Consider the following 21,881-nt stretch of genomic DNA (forward strand, 5'->3'; position numbering starts at 1 on the left):
TAAGACCTCCCCTCCATACCAGACAACATCTTAGTAAATCTCCTCTGCACTCTTTCCAAAGCTTGCACATCCTTCTTATAATGCGGTGACCAGAACTGTACACAATCCTCCAAGTGCGACCGCACCAGAGTTTTGTACGGCTGTAGCATAACCTCATGGTTCCGGAACTTGATCCCTCTATTAATAAAAGCTAAAACACTGTATGCCTTCTTAACAACCCTGTCAACCTGGGTGGCAACTTTCAAGGATTTGTGTACCTGGACACTGAGATCTCTCTGCTCATCTACACTACCAAGAATCTTACCATTAGCCCAGTACTTTGCATTCTGGTTACTCCGACCAAAGTGAATCAGCTCACACTTGTCCATATTAAACTCCATTTGCCACCTCTCAGCCCAGCTCTGCAGCTTATCTATGTCTCTCTGTAACCTACACCATCCTTCATCACTATCCACAACTCCATCGACCTTAGTGTCGTCTGCAAATTTACTAACCAACCCTTCTACGCCCTCATCGAGGTCGTTTATAAAAATGATGAACAGCAGTGGTCCCAACACCGACCCTTGCAGTACACCACTAGTAACTGTACTCCAGAATGAACATTTCCCATCAACCACAACCCTCTGTCTTCTTTCAGCAAGCCAATTACTGATCCAAACTACTATATCTCCCACAATCCCATTCCTCTACATTTTGTACAATAGCCTACTGAAGGGAACCTTACCGAACGCCTTGCTGAAATCCATAAATACCACATCAACCGGTTGACTCTCATCTGCCTGTTTGGTCGCCTTCTCAAAGAACTCAATAAGGTTTGTGAGGCACGACCTACCCTTCACAAAACCGTGCTGACTATCCCTAATCAAATTATTATTTTCTAGATGATTATGAATCCTATCTCTTAAAGCCTTTTCCAACACTTTACCAACAACTGAAGTAAGGCTCACTGGTCTATAATTACCAGGGTTGTCTCTACTCCCCATCTTGAACAGGGGAACCACATTTGCTATCCTCCAGTCTTCTGGCACTATTCCCAATGATGATTTAAAGATCAATGTCAAAGGCTTGGCAATCTCCTCCCTGGCTTCCCAGAGGATCCTAGGATAAATCCCATCTGGCCCAGGGGACTTATCTATTTTCATACTCTGCAGGATTTCTAATACCTCTTCCTTGTGAACCTCAATCCCACCTAGTCTCGTAGCCTGTATCTCAGTATTCTCCTCGACAACATTGTCATTTTCTAGAGTGAATACTGTCGAAAAATATTCATTTAGTGCTTCCCCTATCTCCTCTGACTCCACACACGACTTCCCACTACTATCCTTGATTGGCCCTAATCTTACTCTCGTCATTCTTTTATTCCTTAAATACCTACAGAAAGCCTTAGGGTTTAACCTGATTCTATCCGCCAACAACTTCTCATGTCTCCTCCTGGCTCTTCTGAGCTCTCTCTTTAGGTCTTTCCTGGCTACCTTGTAACCCTCAAGCGCCCTAACTGAGCCTTCACATCTCATCCTAACATATGACTTCTTCTTCCTCTTGACCAGAGATTCCACTTCCTTCGTAAACCATGGCTCCTACGCTCTACAGCTTCCTCCCTGCCTGACAGGTACATACTTATCTAGGACACTCAGGAGCTTTTCCTTGAATAAGCTCCACATTTCTAATGTGCCCATCCCCTGCAGTTTCCTTCCCCATCCTATGCTTCCTAAATCTTGCCTAATCACATCGTAATTGCCTTTCCCCCAGCTGTAACTCTTACCCAGTGGTATACATCTTTCGCTTTCTATCACTAAAGTAAACAGGATAGGAGTGAACCCATTAATTTCAATGGGAAATGTACCTTCCCAGCAGCCTCCAGATCCCTGGCTCCCTATAATATGTTCGGGGCACGGTAATCCGCAGGTAACTGAAACCACGGAAAACAATTCTGCAGATATGGGGGTCGTCCTTATGTTCTTCTATAATGCCATGGTTGTGTTCTTGTGCAACCTCATGTTATAGAAAAATGGCGCTTTAGAAACAGTGCTTGAAGTGTTGGCGATATAATCGCATTACAACCAACACATTTTGGACATTCATGCTTTAGAAACAGTGTCCCAATTCATTAATCACGAACTCTCGCTAACAAAATGTGCATTATAGCAGAATGACCTGTACTCCAAGAAATAATCTCACACCAGGGCTTAACGCTAACCGAGTGCAATTGCTGCAGTTAATTCACAATTGTATTTCACAGTTTGTCCACTTACAGCTGCCATATTCATGTACCAACTGAGGGAGTCTGGAAGGAGAATAAAGGAATCCATGCTTTTACAGATCTGATTCAGAATGGTATAGACTAAATCTTGATGGTTCTTCCCCTGAGAATCAAATAAATTTCAATGTTTACAGACAACATGATTGATTGTGATGGCGAGTTTTAAACCAGGGTTTAGAATATAAACAACACAGCTTGAAAATGGAATCAACACCAATGGACGATGGTTAGCAATCTTTTCCAGAAATGTGATAAGCAGTTTTAAAATCAGGCAACACATCCAATCCAGTAATTATAATGCAATTTTACCAGTCTGCGCACTGCTCTCACTATTCCAGAATTACAGAAATTCAAGGGAACATTTCTCGGGGAGTGCAGCATGACTCATCAGTCCATTGAGCTAGTGTGAAATGCAGTTCTACCACCAAAGCAGATTAGCAAAATGAATGTTTTAAATTGATTTCTAAGCTATGCACCACAAATGTCAGTAAAGGTTTTTTTCCAGGGTAGGATTTGACTTTAACTGGTACATCTCAGTACATTTTTTGCAGCAAGCTGGCATCCTGCAGCAAGACAGATGAGCACAAGGAGCCAGACAGATGTTTTATTGCACTATTCCCCCGAAGGAGCTGTCAGCAGGTTGGAAACATGTGATAAAATCTGTTAGTGTTGCAGTTTTAGAATATCTAGTATTTATACTTCATTGTGCAAAATGGCAGAATCATGTGCCAGTTATTTCAGAAACACAAACTACATCCTTCGCCAACACGTTGCCACTCCCAACCATCTGTTCTTCAAAGTTTCTGCAAAGTAAAGGAGCAACTGCTTTAACGAAGATGAATATTCAAAGTGTTTTTCTTTGATTATTAAAGTGGCTATTGGTTCTGCAGATACTAACCTGAGGTTTGGTTGGTTTATATTCAAAAATACGTCCAGCCAATTGAAGGAAGTTACATAGTTTTAGATGTGCTCACGTCAAAGAAACTCTACCAATTTGCAGGCATAATGCAGTCAAACACAATCCCAGTACATTTGTTTTCTGATGGACAGTTGCAAATACGAGGAATCCAAATTGGCTCTTTCTGAGCTAAAGTGACTTGCAGTGTATATATTTTTAGTTCCACCCTGACATGGGAACAATTATTGATGTAGACTGTGGTTTTCTATGCATTAATCTGCATTACATTTCACACAGTAAGGTTCCTGTTCAGTCAGATATCTTGAAGTTTATTAACAACGCTATTTACACTATTACAATATCACAGACTTTCATACACCATCTGGGTCTGATGCTTACTGAATTAATGTACATTACATACGCATAGCTGATTGACTGAACACACGGCACGGACTCAATTACACAGAAACAAAGGCTGAAGGCAAGGTGGGTACTTTTACATGAAAACATCACATGTTTTAAAGCTATGTAATAGGCATTAAAAGGTACAGAGTCAAAAAATGTGGTGCTGGAAAAGCACAGCAGGTCAGGCAGCATCCGAGGAGCAGGAGAGTCGACCTTTCAGGCAAAAACCCTTCATCAGGAATGTGGGGGCTGGAGGGAAGGAAGTTGAGACATAAATTGGAGGTGGGGGGGTTGGGCTGGGAGGAGGTAGCTTGGAAGGCAACAAGTAAATGTAGGTGGGCGTGATGGTGATAGATCAGAGGAAAGAATGGAGTGGATAGGTGGAAAGGAAGATGGACAGGTGGGACAGTCCAAGAGGGTGGAGCTGAGTTGGGGGGGTTGGATCTTAGATGAGTTAGGAGAGGGGAGATGAGGAAACTGGTGAAATCAACATTGGTCCTCTGTGGTTGGAGAGTCCCAAGGTGGAAGATGAGGTGTTCTTCCTCCAGGCATCAGGTGGCTAGGATTTGGCAGTGGAGGTGGCCCAGGACTTGCATGTCCTTGGCAGAATGCGAGGGCGAGCTGAAGTGGTCAACCACAGGGCAGTGGGTTTGTTTGGCATGTGTGTCCCAGAGATGTTCCCTGAAACATTCGGCGAATTGGCGTCCTGTCTCCCCCATGTACAGGAAACAACATTGAGAGCAATGGACACAGTAGATGAGGTATTTAACTATGCAGAAAAGCCTGTGCCGGATGTGGAAGGATCCTTTGGGACCTTGAATAGAGGCGAGGGGAATGGTGTGTGTGCAGGTTTCACATGTCTTGCGGTGGCAAGGGAAGGGGCCAGGAGTGGAGGGTGGATTGGTGGTGGTGGTGGGGGGAGGTTGGGGGGTAGGGTGACCCTAACAAGGGAGTCGTGGATAGAATAGTCTTTGCAGAATGCTAATAGGGGTGGGGAAGAAAATATATCTCTGTTGGTCGGGTCGGACTGTAAGTGGCAGAAATGGTGAAGGATGATGTGTTATATCCGGAGGTTGGTGGGGTGGAAGGTGAGGACCACTGGGGCTCTATCCTCGATGCGGTTGGAGGGGCGGAGTCGTGGGAAATGGAGGAGATACGCATTGTTGACCACGTGGGAGGGGAAATTGTGGTCCTTGAAGTAGGAGGCCAGCTGGATTATTCTGGAGTGGAATTGCTCCTCCTGGGAGCAGATACAGCAAAGGCGGAAGAATTGGGAGTAAGGGCGAGAAAACAAAAATGTCATGGAGGAGGTGGAGGGCGTGGGTGGTGTCCCGAATGTATGTGGAGAGTTCCTGGATCAAAGGGGACAGGACAATGTCAAGGTATGAGGAGATACATTCAGTGGAGCAGGAGCAGGCTGAGACCATGGGTCAACCAACACAGTAACGTTTGTAAATTTTGGGTAAGAGGTAGAACCGGGTGGTGCAGAGATTTGGGACTATGAGGTTGGAGGTTCCTCTGCCTCATCTGCTCCAAGGAGGAGCAATTCCAATCCAGAATATCCCAGATGGCCTCCTACTTCGAGGAGCACAGGTTCCCCTCCCACATGGGAGAAAGTGAGGTCTGCAGATGCTGGAGATCAGAGATGGAAATGTGTTGCTGGAAAAGCGCAGCAGGTCAGGCAGCATCTAGGGAACAGGAGAATCGACGTTTCGGATATGCCCGAAACGTCGATTCTCCTGTTCCCTCGATGCTGCCTGACCTGCTGCGCTTTTCCAGCAACACATTTCCATCCCCTCCCACACGGTCAACTATGCCCTCCAGCGCATCTTCTCCACTTCCTGCACCTCTGCCTTGGAACCCCACCCCTCCAACTGCAACAAGGATAAAACCCCCTGGTCCCCACCTTCCACCCCACCAATCTCTGGATACAGCGCATCATCCACCCTATTTCCACAACCTACAATCGGACCCCACCTCCAGGGATATATTTCCCTCCTCATCGCTATTAGCATTTCATTCAGACCAGTCCATCTGGGACTCCCTCGTTAGGTCCACGACCCCCACCAACACACCCTCCAGTCCCAGCACCTTCCTTTGCCACCGCAAAACGTGTAAAACCTGCACCCATACCTCCATCCAAGGCCCCAAAGAATCCTTCCACATCTGGCTGAGATTTTCCTGCACATCCAAACACCTCATGTACTGTGTCCGTTCTCTCAACGTAGTCTCCTCTACATTGGGGAGACAGGACGCCAACTCGCAGAATATTTCACAGAATATCTCTGGGACACATACACCAAACAACACCAATTCACTGTGGCCAACCACTTCAACTCCCCTTCCCACTTTACCAAGGACCTGTAAGTCCTAGGTCTCCTCCACTGCCAAATCCTAGCCACCCGATGTCTGGAGGAAGAATGCCTCATCTTCTGCCTTGGGACCCTCCAACCACATGGCATCATCGTTTATTTCACCACTTTCCTCATCTCCCCTCCCCCCCCAACCTCATCCCAGATCCAAACCTCCAACTTGGCACTGCCCTCTTGAATTGTCCTACCTGTCCATCATCCTTCCCACCTATCCGTTCCATCCTCCACTCCGACCTATCAACATCACCCCCGCACCTGCATCTACCTATCGCTTTCCAGGCTACTTTCTCCCCAACCTCGTCATCCCCTCCTATTTCTTTCTGAAACCAACCCCCCTCCCCGCAACATTCCTGATGAAGGGCTTATGCCTGAAACATCGACTCTTCTGCTCCTCTAATGTTGCATCCTCGCTTTCTCTTTAAAAGGTACTGGCCTGTCTCATCTAGAATGTATGCCATAAAACAACATGCCCCCTTTTCCCATTGAAGAAATAGGAACTCTTATTAGATAAAGATGCACAAGGATGCATATAGATATATTATAGCTTAACATTCATATACACCTTAGTGGATGCAAGACATGACCAGATCTTATACAGTAATAAGGACATGGACATGTAGCCTTACACTGATGTACTCTCTCTTCTCATGGATAGATGTGTACTGTTTGTTATGTAATTATGATTGACGTTTCAGAATCACAGCCATCATCTTACATGATGGTGATTATGTTTTCTAGTTAAATATGTTCTTAGTTTCATTGCTGATCAGCTCATTACAATGTCATATAACCTAGATCAAGTACAATAATATAGTATTCTTCCACTAATCTGTGGATTGATACGAAACTTCAAACTTGTATGCTTTGTCCTGGTTCAAGTTGGGATATCTATTTGCATGTTCGTTGATCACACTCTCGTACCAATTTCTCCCTTCTTTCCAACAACACATCATGCAAATAAGGTTGGGTGGACAGAGTATGGGAGAAGAATCTGCTGGAAAATACAGATGCTGACATTCTGTGAGGGCAGAATCTGGTCTAGCTACAAAGCTAGCTAAGAAAGCACTTTTACACCAGGTACCGGAGGGTTGGTTTACCTATTGGACTGTACAATAACTAGAAAGTCTTGGAAAGAGTTAGTGGGGGTGAGGGTGGAGACATGGTAGCTGGAACTGTAAAAAACACTTGGAAGATCTAGATTTGGACATGGTGTAGACATGTACTTATTGGGTAACGAAAATAAGACATACTTGTTTTAGTCACAAATTATACGATTGTATTACCACCTGGGACAAGCTTCCTGAGTACAATTAATCATTAAAAATACACACATACAAACAAACAGCAACTTGTTTAGTGTAATTATCACACTTCCCCAGCCTGAACAAAAGCCACTTATAAACAACACGGCACAGAACAGACTGTACTGTGTGTGCTGAATCATAACACCACAAAAAAGGAACTTGGTTAACTCCTCCAACTGAGCTGCCCTGGAAATTTTCCTGATATTTTAAAAAAACATTCAAGGAATTCCTGCTGAGCTGTAACTTGGTTCAGGATTGTCAACAATTCGGTTGCCTGGCACACATCCAACAGGTCACGAAACAACCCAAGCCCAGGCTGGTCACTATTTACATAAAGAAATATCGGTTCCCAATGTAAAGCGCTGCAAAAGAAAACTTAAGTAATGCAATCTACTTTACATAACCCACATGAGTGTTTATATGTTCTGTTAAAAGTCAAGTTCGTAAAACCCATTCTCTAAAGCAACACACAGGAATATAGGGCTCAAGAAAAAAAACATTCATTACAAACAAAGCAATCCTCACATTCGATTAAATTTTATGATCCCAATCGAGTTTCTGTCCACTGTTGTAAACCTTTCTCAATAGATGTTCTGCAAATTCCTAGTCTTGAAGCAGAACTTAATCATCCATATTATAGTCTACCTGACTTACATGCAACCTGTTGCTCTAACCAACTCAATTCCAGGTTCAACTTCATAGGTGAATTCTAAAACAAACTGCCTTTCTTGGACACTGCTTAGTCCAAGAGGCAAGTTTTAATGTTCTGGGTAAAAAGGGTGCACACACTGGTTTTGGAAGAGGTTACAGAATTCTTACAGCCTCACAAGTACACGCTCTTGATCAAGAGTTAAATTAGCACATGACTAGGTAAAGAGAAAACAATTATAAATGATTAGTCCAGATTTAAAAAGGAACAATCCTGTCACAGAAGTTGTTGTGTAGGTAACAGATGTAGTAGAGGGGTAAAATACAGTGGACATAAAGCATTTAATTGTACTAAAGCCTTCAACAAGGTGTTGCACAGCAGATCATGAAAGATGACTTTGAGATTTGGAATTAGTAGATTTGATTACAGATTGGGTGTTGTTCTTTTACTTCATGGTTACTACATTGGTTAGAATTGGTCCTTTAATATCCTACAGGATTCATAGAGTCATAGGTTCATATAGCACAGAAACAGTTCTGGAGCAAGTTCTGTTCATGATGTGTTCACATATTGTTGTGGTCTCCTGGTTTTGAAAAAAATCCTATCACGTAGTTGTGAATGTGTTGTTAGAAAACCATCAAGGAAATTAAATAGGGATATTTGGGCCAGACAATGCAAATATTCAAAATCATTAAGTACAAGGTGATGGGTAAAAATAAGTAGCTGTAATTGTATTTAAATGAAAACAATCTTATTATCATAGAAGAGTAACAGGGTTTGGAGTTCTCAGTTTAAAACTATGCCCTCTGGTTCTCAATTCTTTAATACGCAGGAATAGTTTCTCCCTATCTGCTCAGTCCAAACCCTTCATGATTTTGAAACCATCTTTCAAAACTCCTTGTAGCCTTCTCTCGCAGGAAAATTCTTCAAAAACAAGGAAAGCAACTTCTCCAAATCTTTTCTTGTAACTGAAGTTTTTACTTCCTGGAACCATTCTTTATAAATCATTTCTGCGCTCTCTCCATTGTGTTCATATCCTTTGTTTGGTGTGGATCCCAGACTCCACACAATACACCAGCAGAGGTCAAATCAGTGTCTAACAAAAGTTCATCATAATTTATTATACTTTTGTTCTATGTCTCTATCGACTAGACTACTGCATGCTTTATTAACATCTCTCTCTATCTGTCCTGACAATGTGAAAGACTCATGTACATATACAATCAGGTCCCTCTGCGTACATACACTTTATTATTATAGTCTTTATTTTATACTGTCTGCCCATGCTCTTTGTTCTAAACTGTACCACCTAACTGCCCTTTCTACCAAGATGTCAATGCCCCTTTGAAGTTTTGTATTGCCCTTCTCACAATTTGCAATGCTCCCAAATTTCATATTGTCTGCAAACTTTGAAATTGTCCCCTACACACTAAGATCCAGATCATTTACACAGCTATCGGGAAAAGCAAGGGTACCAATGCCAACCCTTGGGGAACTCCACTACAGATCATCTTCCAGCCAGAAAAATACCAATTAGCCATTACTCTGACTATCTCTGCCTTAAATATATTCAATGGCTTAGCCTCCCCCACTCTCTGGGGAAGAGCATTCCATAGACTCATGACCCATATGACTGATGACAGAAAATAAATTTCTTCTCATCTCTATCTTGATGACAAGAACCATTATTCTTAAACTCTGTCCCCTAGTTCTTGACTTTCCCACAAGGGAATTAACTTATCAGCATTGACCCTGATGCATCTTCTCAGGATTTTATACCTTTCAATAGTCTTTCATTCTTCTAAGCTCAAACGGATACAGGCCCAATCTGACCAACATTTTCTCCTAAAACAACGCTCCCTTCCCAGAATCAGTAGTGAACCTTCCAAATCATCTCATCATTATGCTCGTCTGCAAGTAAAAACCAGAGTTATTGTTTTTAAAAAGTAACAGTGAGGCAAAACAAGTTTGAAAGACAAGTTTAATCAAGGTAAAGATGTGAAACACACCACTGGAGTATCTGACTGAAGTGAAGGCCAGGTTATAGATTGCATCGATTATCAGAGGAAAGCAACAGCTGGGGACTGAGTGAGCACACAGGATTTTTAGGTTGCTTGTGTTGAGGATAAACACAATAAAAGAGATTGGGCTGTGAGATATGTCTTTATACTGTGATTTCTGTTTAAGAATCAACAACAGGTTTGATTTTCAAGTTAATATGAAAATATGTGTGCTCACTACCCCATATTAGCTGGTTTAATTTTTAAAAACCCTCCTACGAGGTTGTAAATCTAAAATTTGAACAGTTTATAATGGTACTTTCATGAACTTTACTAAATGAGTACATCTAATATTAATTGCAACATTTCAGGTTGATGAAACCATTAAAAAACCGATAGAAATTCTAGGTTAAGAATACGTACCATAATATCATAATTATAGAATTGTTATGGCACAGGAGGTGGCATTCAACTCTATTCTCTAGTGCCAATCTCCTGTCTTTTCTCCATATCCTTGCACACCAGTTCTAACCAAATGATCATACAAAATCCTCTTGAATGCCTCAATTGACTCCACCACATTTCCAGGCAGGACATTCTGTCCCCGAATAACTCACTGTGTCAAAAAGCTTTTTCTCATAGCACTCTTGTTTCATTTGCACATAAATTTAAAGTTATGATCTCTCACACTTTTTTATTTTATAAGCAAGAGCAGCTTCTACCTACCAATGGTTGTGAAACTTGAAAGGGTTCAGAAAAGATTGACACGGATGTTGCCAGGGTTGCAGGTTTTGAGATATAGGGAGAGGCTGAATAGGCTGGTGCTGTTTTCCTGGAGCATCAGAGGCTGAGAGGTGATCTTATAGAGGATTATAAAAATCATAAAGGGCATGGATAAGGAAAATAGACAAGGTCTTTTCCTTGGGGTGGGGAAGTCCAGAACTAGAGGGCATAGGTTTAGGGTGAAAGGGGAATAATTTAAAAGGGACCTAAGGGGCAACCTTTCCTCGCAGAGGGTTGTGCATACATGGAACAAGCTGCGAGAGGAAGTGATGGAGGCTAGTACAATTACAGAGTTAAAAGCTATCTGGATGGGTATATAAATAGGAGGGGTTTAGAGCTGGCAAATGGGACTAGATTAGTTTAGAATGTCTGGTTGGCATGGACGAATTGGACCAAAGGGTCTGTTTCTGTGCTGTACATCTCTATGACTCTGACTCTCCTGAGCCCATTCATGACTCTGAACATTCACAATTGTATTTGGGTGGAATGGGATAGATAAATGATGAGTTCCAGTTGATAAGAGAACTACATGAACAATAGATGCAAGATTAAAAGTAAGAGACTGAGAACAGAGGACAGATAATGTTCTTAACACTGAATTGTGAAACTGTGGAATTCAATTCCAGAGCTAGTGATTAAGGCAGAAACTATTTTAATATCAAAGATTAAACTGGATAGGGAGATGAAAGAAGGAAGAGAGGTTGAGAGGTTACAAGAACAAGGTGAGTAAACATTGTTCATCCTTCAGAGGAGCAAATAGTGAAAATAACGAGAAAGGCTAGCAAGGTCAAGTAACATGATTATAACTTCAAACTATTTCCATTTCACAAGTGACACATCATGTCCTCAATGAGCTGTAAATGGTCAAAGAGCTGTAGGAGAGGCTGTACATTGGAAAGGCAAGTACAAATGTGCAAAATAGGAAGTGCATACCAAGTGCATTCTTTTTCCCAATGCATTCTCTGAGAGTCTGCCGGCAAGGTTTAGCGAATCAGGTTTTCAGGGAGGAGGGTTGGAGGAATGAGACTGACAGAGAGAAGAGAGTCTGCCAGGCAAGATCTGAGGTGGGGTTGTAAACTGTTTACCGAGTGAAGTGAATAATGGGTGGCTATAAAAAAAAATAGAGGGGAGAGAAGTCTGCCTGGCTTCGTCTGCTGGTCGAAGACGACGAGAATGGGTGCAAAGGGGGAGGGACAATGGGGAGAATTCAGTGGCTACAAAGGTGGATATGGGGTAGAGAATCAGACTTCTAGAAAAGGGAGAAGGAAGGAAAGAATTTCAACAATACTAAGTAAAACTGGGAGCCAAGAAAACTTAAAGTGCCGGGTCTTTGTTTAAATTAATCTGGTTTTTATGAAGTGCGTATTGTTAACTTATGGCTTTTCTGTTGTCCCATTTTAAATACTGCGGTGTCTAGGAAGTTTAAGCTTCCTTTGCGAGCTGTGGCTTTAAGTTCAATGAAAGGTTGATAAGTCTGGAGGATATTAATGAACTCTTCTAATTCTGCTTCTGAGTCCAAATATCCCGCGTTATTAAAAATACACATCCAAATACAGCAAGACTTCTGATGTTTGGATTCTTCTAGGTGGCACAGTGGTCAGCACCACTGCCTCACAGCGCCAGGGACCCAGATTTGATTCCAGCCTCAGGCATCTGTCTGTGCAGACATCTCTGAGTCTGTATGGGTGTTCTCTAGGTGCTCCAGTTTTCTCCAACGGTCCAAAGATATGCAAACTAAGTGGATTGGCCATGCTACATTGCCCATAATTGCCAGAGATGTGAAGGCTAGGTGGGTTAGCAATGGGAAATTCATGGCTACGGAGGGGGGTCGTGGGATGCTCTTTGGAGGGTCAGTGTGGACTCAATGGGCCATCTACTTCCACACTATAGGGATTCTAAGATCCTGCAGGGAAAGAACAAATCCTGCACACAATAGGAAACAATCAGCAGTACCTCCTGCATGTCTGCATATAAGCAGGGCAAACCCACACTGAACTTGTTAAGTGATCCTACAACCTTTGGATTAGATGTAAGCTGTGCAGTCCTGCTATATCAAGTCACAAACGCTGTGGACAAAATAATGACTAGCAGGAAGTGGAGGCTTCACAGATATCCCTATCCTCAATGATGAACGCATCTAGCCGATCATGTAAAAAGACAAGACTGAAACATTGGTGTCCATTTTCAGCCAGAGCTGCCATCTCATCCCAATGACCCCAACATTAGTGACTCCGTATTCAAGCAATTCGAATCACTTGACATCATATAGAGAAATTGGTGAGTACTGCAAATATAATGGGTCATGACACCATTCTGGTGATAGTACTGATAACTTGTGTTCCTGAACAATCTGGAGTCAAGCTGTTCCAGTACAGCTACAATACTCAGATTAAGCTGCAATCTGAGCCAAGCTGTTCCAGTACAGCTACGACACTGGCAACTACTAGACAATGTGAAACTTGCCCTGATATGCATGTGCACATAAACGTGACAAATCCAACCCAGTCAATTACTGCCCCATCACTCTCTTCTCAATCATAAGCTGAGTGTTGGAAAGGGTCACCAACAGTGCTATATTTTCTCAAACCAAGTAGCTAAATAAATACTGTGGCTGAAAGAGTAGGTTGGGTTGAGTATTCTACAGCTCCTTTCACCTCCCGTCTCCCCAAAGCCTGTTCACAATCTACAAAGCACATTGAAGAGGCATGATAGAATATCCTCCATAGATGAGTGAAGATAAATTCCAGCTGAATGATAGTGCAACATTTCAAAACAGAATCATCATGCACCTGAAATAGCAGGCAGTGTCATAAAAGCATTTTTCTCCACTCTACCCACCCAAAGCAAAACTGTCGAAAACATAAATAGGTTTAAAATACACAGGATTTATAAATATAGTGAATCACAAAGCATTGCTCCTGGTTGAAGACTGTATCTATTAATATCTGAAAGATGTAGAATACCTACATGTCTTCCAGTATGCCCAGCTCTCGAACCAGAAGATATAAATAAATGTTCATCTCCCTTGACCATGCAGTGACTAGTGATTCTGGGCTACAGACCACCCATGACTTGAATAACTACCAAAATAAACATTTGCTGAATACACCCACTTGGATTGGAAGAAAGCAAGCAGTTAACCAGAGAATGACAGATTGACAACACAGAAAAAACAGGCTGGTTTGAGATGCAAAGCGACACCAACAGAGTGGGTTCAATTCCTGCACCAGCTGAGATGATGAAGAAGAACTTTCCTTCTCAACTTCTCCCCTCACCTGAGGCACGGATACCTTCAGGTTAAACCACCACCTATCTTCTCTCTCCAATGAGAGGAGCCCTATTGTCTGGCAAAACTATGGTGACTTTATCTTTAGAACTTACCTCACCGAAGCTTTAGGTCAAACATCCAGACTTCTTGCACATGAAAGTTTGAGAACTGTGTCTTGAAGTGCTTTGACACTTATGTTAAATCTGTTATATTAAGGGATATTTCTGCAGGAGGTCCTCAGGATAAAGTGCTAGGTTTAAACATCTTCAGCTGCTTCTTTAATGACTTCCTTTCATCATTAGGTCAGAAGTGGAGATGGTTCGCTGATGATTATGTAATGTTCAGCACCATTTGTGGCTCCTCAGATGTTTTGTAATCCTTGTTCAAATGCAGCAAGACCTTAAGCTGACAAGTAACCAGTAATGTTCACAACACTTACATCCCAGGCGTTCACCATCTTCAATGAGAGAGTCTAACCATGACTCTCTGACATATAATTGAATTACAATTGCCTAATCTCCCACTATCAGCTTCTGACAATTACCACTGACCAGAAACTGAACTGGACTAGCCATATAAATACTGTGGCTACACGACTATGAATTGTGCAGTGAGTTAGCCTTCTTTTGATTCCTCAAAGGTTTTCATACAAGCCACAGTACAGGAACTCTTAATGGTGAAAGATTGCAGAGCTTTGAGATGCAAAGAAACCTAGGTATCCTAGTGCATGAATCACCAAGGGTTAGTTGCAATAAATAGTAAAGCTACTAAATGTTATAATTTATCTCAGGAGGGGAATTGAATACAAAAGTAGGAAGATTATGCTGCAGTTGTGCATGGCACTGGGGAGATTGTGTCTGGAGGACTGTGCACAGTATTGGTCATCTTATTTAAAGAAGGATGTAAATGGATTGGAAGAAATTCGGAGATGTTTCACCAGACTAAAACTTGTCTTTTGAACGACTGGACAGGCTAGGCTAGTATTTTCTGGAGTTTAAAAGTATAAAAGGCTACCTAATTGAAATATATAAGAGACCCCCACTATCCTGAAGGATCTTGACAGAGTAGGTGTGGAGAGGATCTGTCCTAGTATGGCAGAATAGGGTTTGTTGTTTGAAAATCAAGGTCGCCCATTTCAAACAGAGGCTAGGTTGTTTTATTTTCCTTCAAATGGTCTTGAGTTTTTGGAAAACTATTCCTTTAAGCCAGACATTTGTCAAGCAAAGGGGTAACACGTTATTAGAGGACTCTTTTTCCCCCCCCCATCCCAAACCACACCACCACCCCTCCCTCCCCAAACATCCAATGGCATTCTGGTGTATATACACCAAATGGACTGCTGCAGTTCAAAGAAGCAGCTCACTGGCACCTTCTCTAGGACAATGAAGGATGGACAATAAATACAGGAGCAGCCGGCATTCACATGAAAGCTCACGAGCACCACTTTAAACCATCCACAAGATGAACCAAAGAAATCCACCAAGGTTTATTCAACAGTACTTTCAAAACCCATGACCACTACAATTTAGAAGGTCCAAAGGTGGCAGATACGTGGAATACCATCAACTGCAAGTCTCACTTCAAGTCACACATCATCCTGACTTGGAATTACACTGCTGTTCATTCATTGTCTTGGAGTCAAAATCCTGGACCTCTGTGTTAAAGAGCACAATGGGTGCACACATACCACACATACTCCAGCAGTTCAAGATGGCAGCTTGTCTTTATAAAACAACTTCCTCATATTTCCCAGCAGTAACATAAAGTGAAAAACACTAATAAATCTAAATATGTTAGTGACATCATTGTTAGTACTGCTAATAAACCATATATAAACCAGTAGACAACACACTTATGATCCTAGATTAGGTCACTAAATTACATTATAATCTGGTAAATAAAACCATGAAATTCCAAGATTTTGAATGAAAACTTTACAGCAATACAATCAGCCTCTGATTGTCAATTAGAATCACCAAAGTAATTATGGGTAACTGGCATGCTGTAACATGCATCAAATAAGAAATGCAGTCAAGACAGATCCTCAGGAACTAAATTTCTCAGGAATCCCAGGTGATGGTGACATGGTGGGTCATTAAGACTCATTAAAACTTCACAAGGGATTACAATTCTTTACTTTTAACGATCTGGCCTTGACATTTCCTCAAGAGCCAACATGTAAAGGACTGCTAACATTCTGGTCAGTCATTCTCCTCTCCTCTCATGCTATGTTCTCCCTTGGATTCTGGAAAATGCATTTTAACACTTACAGGCACAACTCCAGCTTTTCACAACAGTGAACTTAACTAAATCTGTACTGCCCATGTCTCTCCATGTTGTAATCTTGCTCAATTAGACAAAGCAAATAATGCTTGTAGATTTCCTTTACATTCACTCTCAGCTGCCCTGTACTGCACCATTAATGACATGTGGTTACTTCTGAGTTCCCGTAACTCCAAGGGCTTTCCTGACCCCTAAACCTAACATGGAGAAGAGGTCTCGGAGCTAGAATGCACAGCTTACTCCTAGCAGCTGTCACCATAGCACATTTTTGAGGAGGAACATTTTCTCTCTGCTCTTAAGTACTTAAATGACCAGTGGCAAAAATGTCGCAACTTTCTCCTCTGACTGACTCCATTCATAAACTGGATTTGCTTATAATGTAGAATAATTTTACTTGAAACATTAACTCCATTTGTTTCTCCACAGATGCTGTTAGATATGCAGAGTTTCTCTGCCATTTTTTGTTTTTATTTCAGATCTCCAGCATCCAATGTATTTTGATTTTGTTTAACTGAATTGACTGTTCTGCAACCATGCAATTCTTTCGAATTACCTATTGTAAATCTCACAAACAGCTCCACCTTTGCTCCTGGACAATAATGAATATTGGATACAGTTAAATGTAGCAATTCCTCTAAATTCTTCCAGGAATGTTAAAATATTCAGATTGCTGCAACACTCCGCACTAAATAGGTACACAAAGAGATTTCTATCACAACACCAACAAAGTCCCTCTTCCTTTATGTGTCTTTGTCTCACGATCTCTATTTGATTGTCAGTGTATTTCTTTATCACAGACATTTCATATTCCCATCAAAATATATAACCAAACTTTCTGCATTATTCCAGTACGTCTCCATATATTTTACAAGTGTCTATTGATTGTGTGTGTATTTCTTAACTACGCAAGAGGGAGCAAGGTGAAAAAGTCAAATACATCTATGGCTCTATATCAAACTGATGGAGAAAAATCAGAAGGTCTGGCAGCAGCCATCATTAGTACTGTCACATTCAAAATCTGAAGAGGTTCTGAAGAAGGGTCACTTGACCAGAAATGTTAACTCTGCTTTCTCTGTACAGATCTTCCAGATTTGCTAAGTTTATCCAGCAACTTCTCGGATTTAGATTGTTTTAGATTTCCAGCACCTGCAGTTTTAGAGGATTTTTTAAAATATCAAGATGATGTCTCCATGATAAATTAATCAGAAGCAGTTGGGCCACAAGAACCAAGTGCTATAGAGTTATCTGATGATTAGGAAGATAACAAAAATACTGACTGACGTTCAGACAGCATACAAGCCAGGTGCAGAATCCAGTCAGGGTAGAATAGAATGGAGTTGTCGGTCTGTCAAATCAGGAGACATTACTGCAAGATCAAATTCCTCTCTTTATTACGGTTTTCAAATCATCTGTAACTTACCCAATGACTACTGCCTCTGAGGATTTCATAGAACATTAAAATCCCTCACAACATACAATCTTTTATTCTCATTCCTGTTTTCCAATCCTTCAACAGCTTCAATCCTTCCTATCTCTGTGAGCTCCTCAAGCCTCAAAATCACAGCCATAGTCACCCAGCAACCCGTTCCACTCTCCCACAGATATCTACACTCATCTAAATCTGATTGTTAAACATCCGATTTTAATCATCTCATCATTGGTAGCCATGCCTTCAGTTGGCTAGATGTCAAGGTAGGGAATGCCCTTCCTACACCCCCCTATTAATGGACAATAAAATGTCATTCTAAATCTACTTGTCTACCTCATTTCCTCCTTTAGGACACTTTTCAAACCTTTGTAGTCATCTAGCTTACTAATTCCTTATTTGGCTTAGTCTTATATTTTATGTTGTAATGCTACTGTGACAAATTTTACATTCTTGTTTCACTTGTGTAGCAAATTTATGGACTTTGGGGGCAGACGGTTAAGATGTACAAAGATGTAAGGAAACATCAATCAAATCCAGACCACCATTTATGTCTTTCTGCTTTTCCAAAGAATCTTGGGGTCTGACTTACATGAAGTCAGGAAGATTCCAAAGAGTTTTTTTTTAAAATGGAGAAGCATCTAACTGTTGATGCTCAGTCCCATTTGCAATAGATCCAATTTTTGCAAGTTGCAGAAGAGAGTGGGATGTGATCCACAGTTGGCAAATTCAAAAAATAACTTCATGCTCAGTTCAGACAGCTCCCAACTGGATGTTGCAAGGGCCAAGATGCGCAGTGTGGGAGCTGTGAATTGAAGAAGTAGAAACACTCCTGACAAATGGATGAGATCGATTCAATAGTTATGACCTTATGTTTCTATAAATCCCCCTCTTTTAAAGATGAATAAAAACAGGCTTCTGATTGTCCATGAGAGCTGGGGAGAAAAAAACAACTCTGCAGGACTGCTTTAATTGAAAGTCCATCTGATGTAGGTGAGAAGGGACATTACGTCCAGCCATTGTTACAGACCAGACCAAACCAAAACCCCTCAAAACATATATTATGAGACACCATAGATGCTAACTTTCTCCTGTTTAAAGATTAGTGTAAGATGTTGCATTCCAAATGTGATTCAATTGGTCAAATTAGTAGGCTTTAAGCAAAACACACTTTATTCTTACACAACATTTAAAATACAATCAGATCTCCACCAGGCCTTTGGCTACGATGGAATTGCCCTCCATCATAGTCCTTATCACTATTCTTAACTTTCCTCTCTACCTGTGCCATTTTAAGTCGACTTTCAGTTTTTAGTTGCAACTTATGAAGTTCAAAAACTCTCTCTTTAGAACATAGAACATTACAGCGCAGTACAGTCCCTTCAACCCTCAATGTTGCACCGATCTGTCATACCAATCTGAAGCCCATCTAACCTACACTATTTCATTTTCATCCATATATTTATTCAATGACCATTTAAATGCCCTTAAAATTGGCGAGTCTACTACTGTTGTAGGCAGGGCGTTCCACGCTCTTACTAGTCTGAGTAATGAAACTACCTATGACAGCTGTCCTATATCTATCACCTCTCAATTTAAAGCTATGTCCCCTCCTGCTAGCCATCTCTATCCGAGGAAAAAGCTCTCCCTGTCCATCCTATCTAACCCTCTGATTATCTTCTATGTCTCAATTAAGTCACCTCTCAACCTTTTTCTCTCTAATGAAAACAGCCTCAAGTCCCTCAGCCTTTCCTCAAAAGACCTTACCTCCATACCAGGCAACATCCTAGTAAATCTCCTCTGAACCCTTTTCAAAGCTTCCACATCCTTCTTACAATGCGGTGACCAGAACTGTATGGAATACTCCAAGTGTGGCCACATTAGAGTTTTGTACAGCTGCAGCATGACCTCATGGCTCCAAAACTCAACACCTCTACTAATAAGAGCTAACACATTGTATGCCTTCTTAACAAAACATCAACGAGCCACAAAAAGACATAACCCACTCTCACTAGTATCCTTACATACAGATGAGGAAGGACTTCGACTGGGACAACACATCCACCCGAGGACAAGCCCAGAAGCATGGCACTCCAATCGGAACTCTATCAACAAACACATTGACTTGGATCCCATTTACCACCCTCTGAGAAAAAGAACAGGAAATGACATCACCACAGGAAATGATCATCAACCCAAGGAAACCTAAACACATAAATAAAAAGTGGGCCATGCCAGAAGCACTTCATCTGGAGGCTCACTGATGATGTAACCTAGTATGGTGACAAAATGAACCTTTCAGCTCAGTGAGCAAACCTACATCCAGAGCCTCAAACTGAACTACGAATCTTCTCAAAACTCACTCTCCTCCACCCGTTTGGTCACCTTCTCAAAGAACACAATAAACGTATGTGAGGCACAACCTACCCTTCACAAAACTGTGTTGACTTATCAACTTATTCCTTTCGAGATGATTATAAATCCTATCTCAAACTACTACTGGAGGCGCAGTAGTAGTTTGGCGCACCGACCTCTACACCGCTGAGGCCAAACGCCAGCTCGCAGATACCTCCTCCTACTGCCCCCTTGACCATGACCCCACCCCCCACCACCAAACCATCATCTCCCAGACCATCCATAACCTCATCACCTCAGGGGACCTCCCATCCACCGCCTCCAACCTCATAGTCCCACAACCCCGCACCGCCCGTTTCTACCTCCTGCCCAAAATCCACAAACCTGACTGCCCCGGACGACCCATCGTCTCAGCCTGCTCCTGCCCAACCGAACTCATCTCGGCATACCTCGACACGGTCCTGACACCCTTAGTCCAAGAACTCCCCACCTACGTTCGTGACACCACCCACGCCCTCCACCTCCGCCAGGATTTCCGCTTCCCCGGTCCCCAACGCCCCATCTTCACCATGGACATCCAGTCCCTGTACACCTCCATCCCCCATCACGAAGGACTCAAAGCACCCCGCTTCTTCCTTTCCCGCCGTACCACCCAGTACCCTTCCACCGACACCCTCCTTCGACTGACCGAACTGGTCCTCACCCTGAACAACTTTCCTTTCCAATCCTCCCACTTTCTCCAAACAAAAGGAGTAGCCATGGGCACCCGCATAGGCCGCAGCTATGCCTGCCTCTTTGTAGGGTATGTGGAACAATCCATCTCCCGCAACTACACTGGCCCCACCCCCCATCTTTTTCTTCGCTACATTGATGACTGTATCGGCGCTACCTCGTGCTCCCACGAGGAGGTTGAACAGTTCATCCACTACACTAACACCTTCCACCCCGACCTCAAATTCACCTGGACAGTCTCGGACTCCTCCCTCCCCTTCCTAGACCTTTCCGTTTCTATCTCAGGCGACCGAATCAACACAGACATCTACTACAAACCAACCGACTCCCACAGCTACCTAGACTACACCTCCTCCCATCCTGCCCCCTGTAAAAACGCCAATTCCTTCGTCTCCGCCGCATCTGCTCCCAGGAGGACCAGTTCAAAATACGCACAACACAGACGGCCTCCTTCTTCAAGGACCGCAATTTCCCCCCCGACATGGTCGACGGTGCCCTCCACCGCATCTCCTCCACTTCCCGCTCCTCCGCCCTTGAACCCCGCCCCTCCAACCGCCACCAGGACAGAACCCCACTGGTCCTCACCTACCACCCCACCAATCTCCATGTACAGCGCATCATCCGCCGTCACTTCCGCCACCTCCAAACAGACCCCAGCACCAAGGATATATTTCCCTCCCCACCCCTATCAGCTTTCCGTAGAGACCACTCCCTCCGCGACTCCCTTGTCAGATCCACACCCCCCACCGACCCAACCACCACTCCCGACACCTTCCCTTGCAACCGCAGGAGGTGCAACACTTGCGCCCACACCTCCCCCCTCACTTCTCTCCAAGGCCCCAAGGGAAACTTCCATATCCGCCACAGATTCACCTGCACCTCCACCCACATCATCTACTGCATCCGCTGCAGCCGGTGTGGCCTCCTCTATATTGGGGAGACAGGCCGCCTACTTGCGGAGCGATTCAGAGAGCACCTCTAGGCCACCCGGACGAACCAACCCAACCAACCTGTGGCACAGCATTTCAACTCCCCCTCCCACTCCACCGAGGATATGCAGGTCATTGGACTCATCCACCGCCAAACCACAACAACCCGACGGTCGGAGGAGGAGCGTCTTATCTTCCGACTGGGAACACTCCAACC

The 21,881-nt window shown here is 42.9% G+C and overlaps 1 protein-coding gene and 1 long non-coding RNA gene across 5 annotated transcripts in view; one reads left to right on the forward strand and one right to left on the reverse strand.

The window, feature by feature from the left end:
• The window catches only part of map3k9 (mitogen-activated protein kinase kinase kinase 9), a 139,195-nt gene that overhangs the window by 74,724 nt on the left and 42,590 nt on the right, over nucleotides 1-21,881 (reverse strand). The gene's annotated exons all lie outside the window — the stretch shown is intronic.
• The window catches only part of LOC122553799, a 21,667-nt gene continuing 12,650 nt past the window's right edge, over nucleotides 12,865-21,881 (forward strand). Inside the window, exons 1-2 of the long non-coding RNA XR_006312849.1 lie at nucleotides 12,865-12,948; nucleotides 17,522-17,525. This is a non-coding gene — a long non-coding RNA (uncharacterized LOC122553799). The remainder of the gene's footprint in view (nucleotides 12,949-17,521; nucleotides 17,526-21,881) is intronic.

This window comes from Chiloscyllium plagiosum, chromosome 10 (genome assembly GCF_004010195.1).
Source record: "Chiloscyllium plagiosum isolate BGI_BamShark_2017 chromosome 10, ASM401019v2, whole genome shotgun sequence".
In the NCBI taxonomy this organism is placed as follows: Eukaryota; Metazoa; Chordata; class Chondrichthyes; order Orectolobiformes; family Hemiscylliidae; genus Chiloscyllium; species Chiloscyllium plagiosum.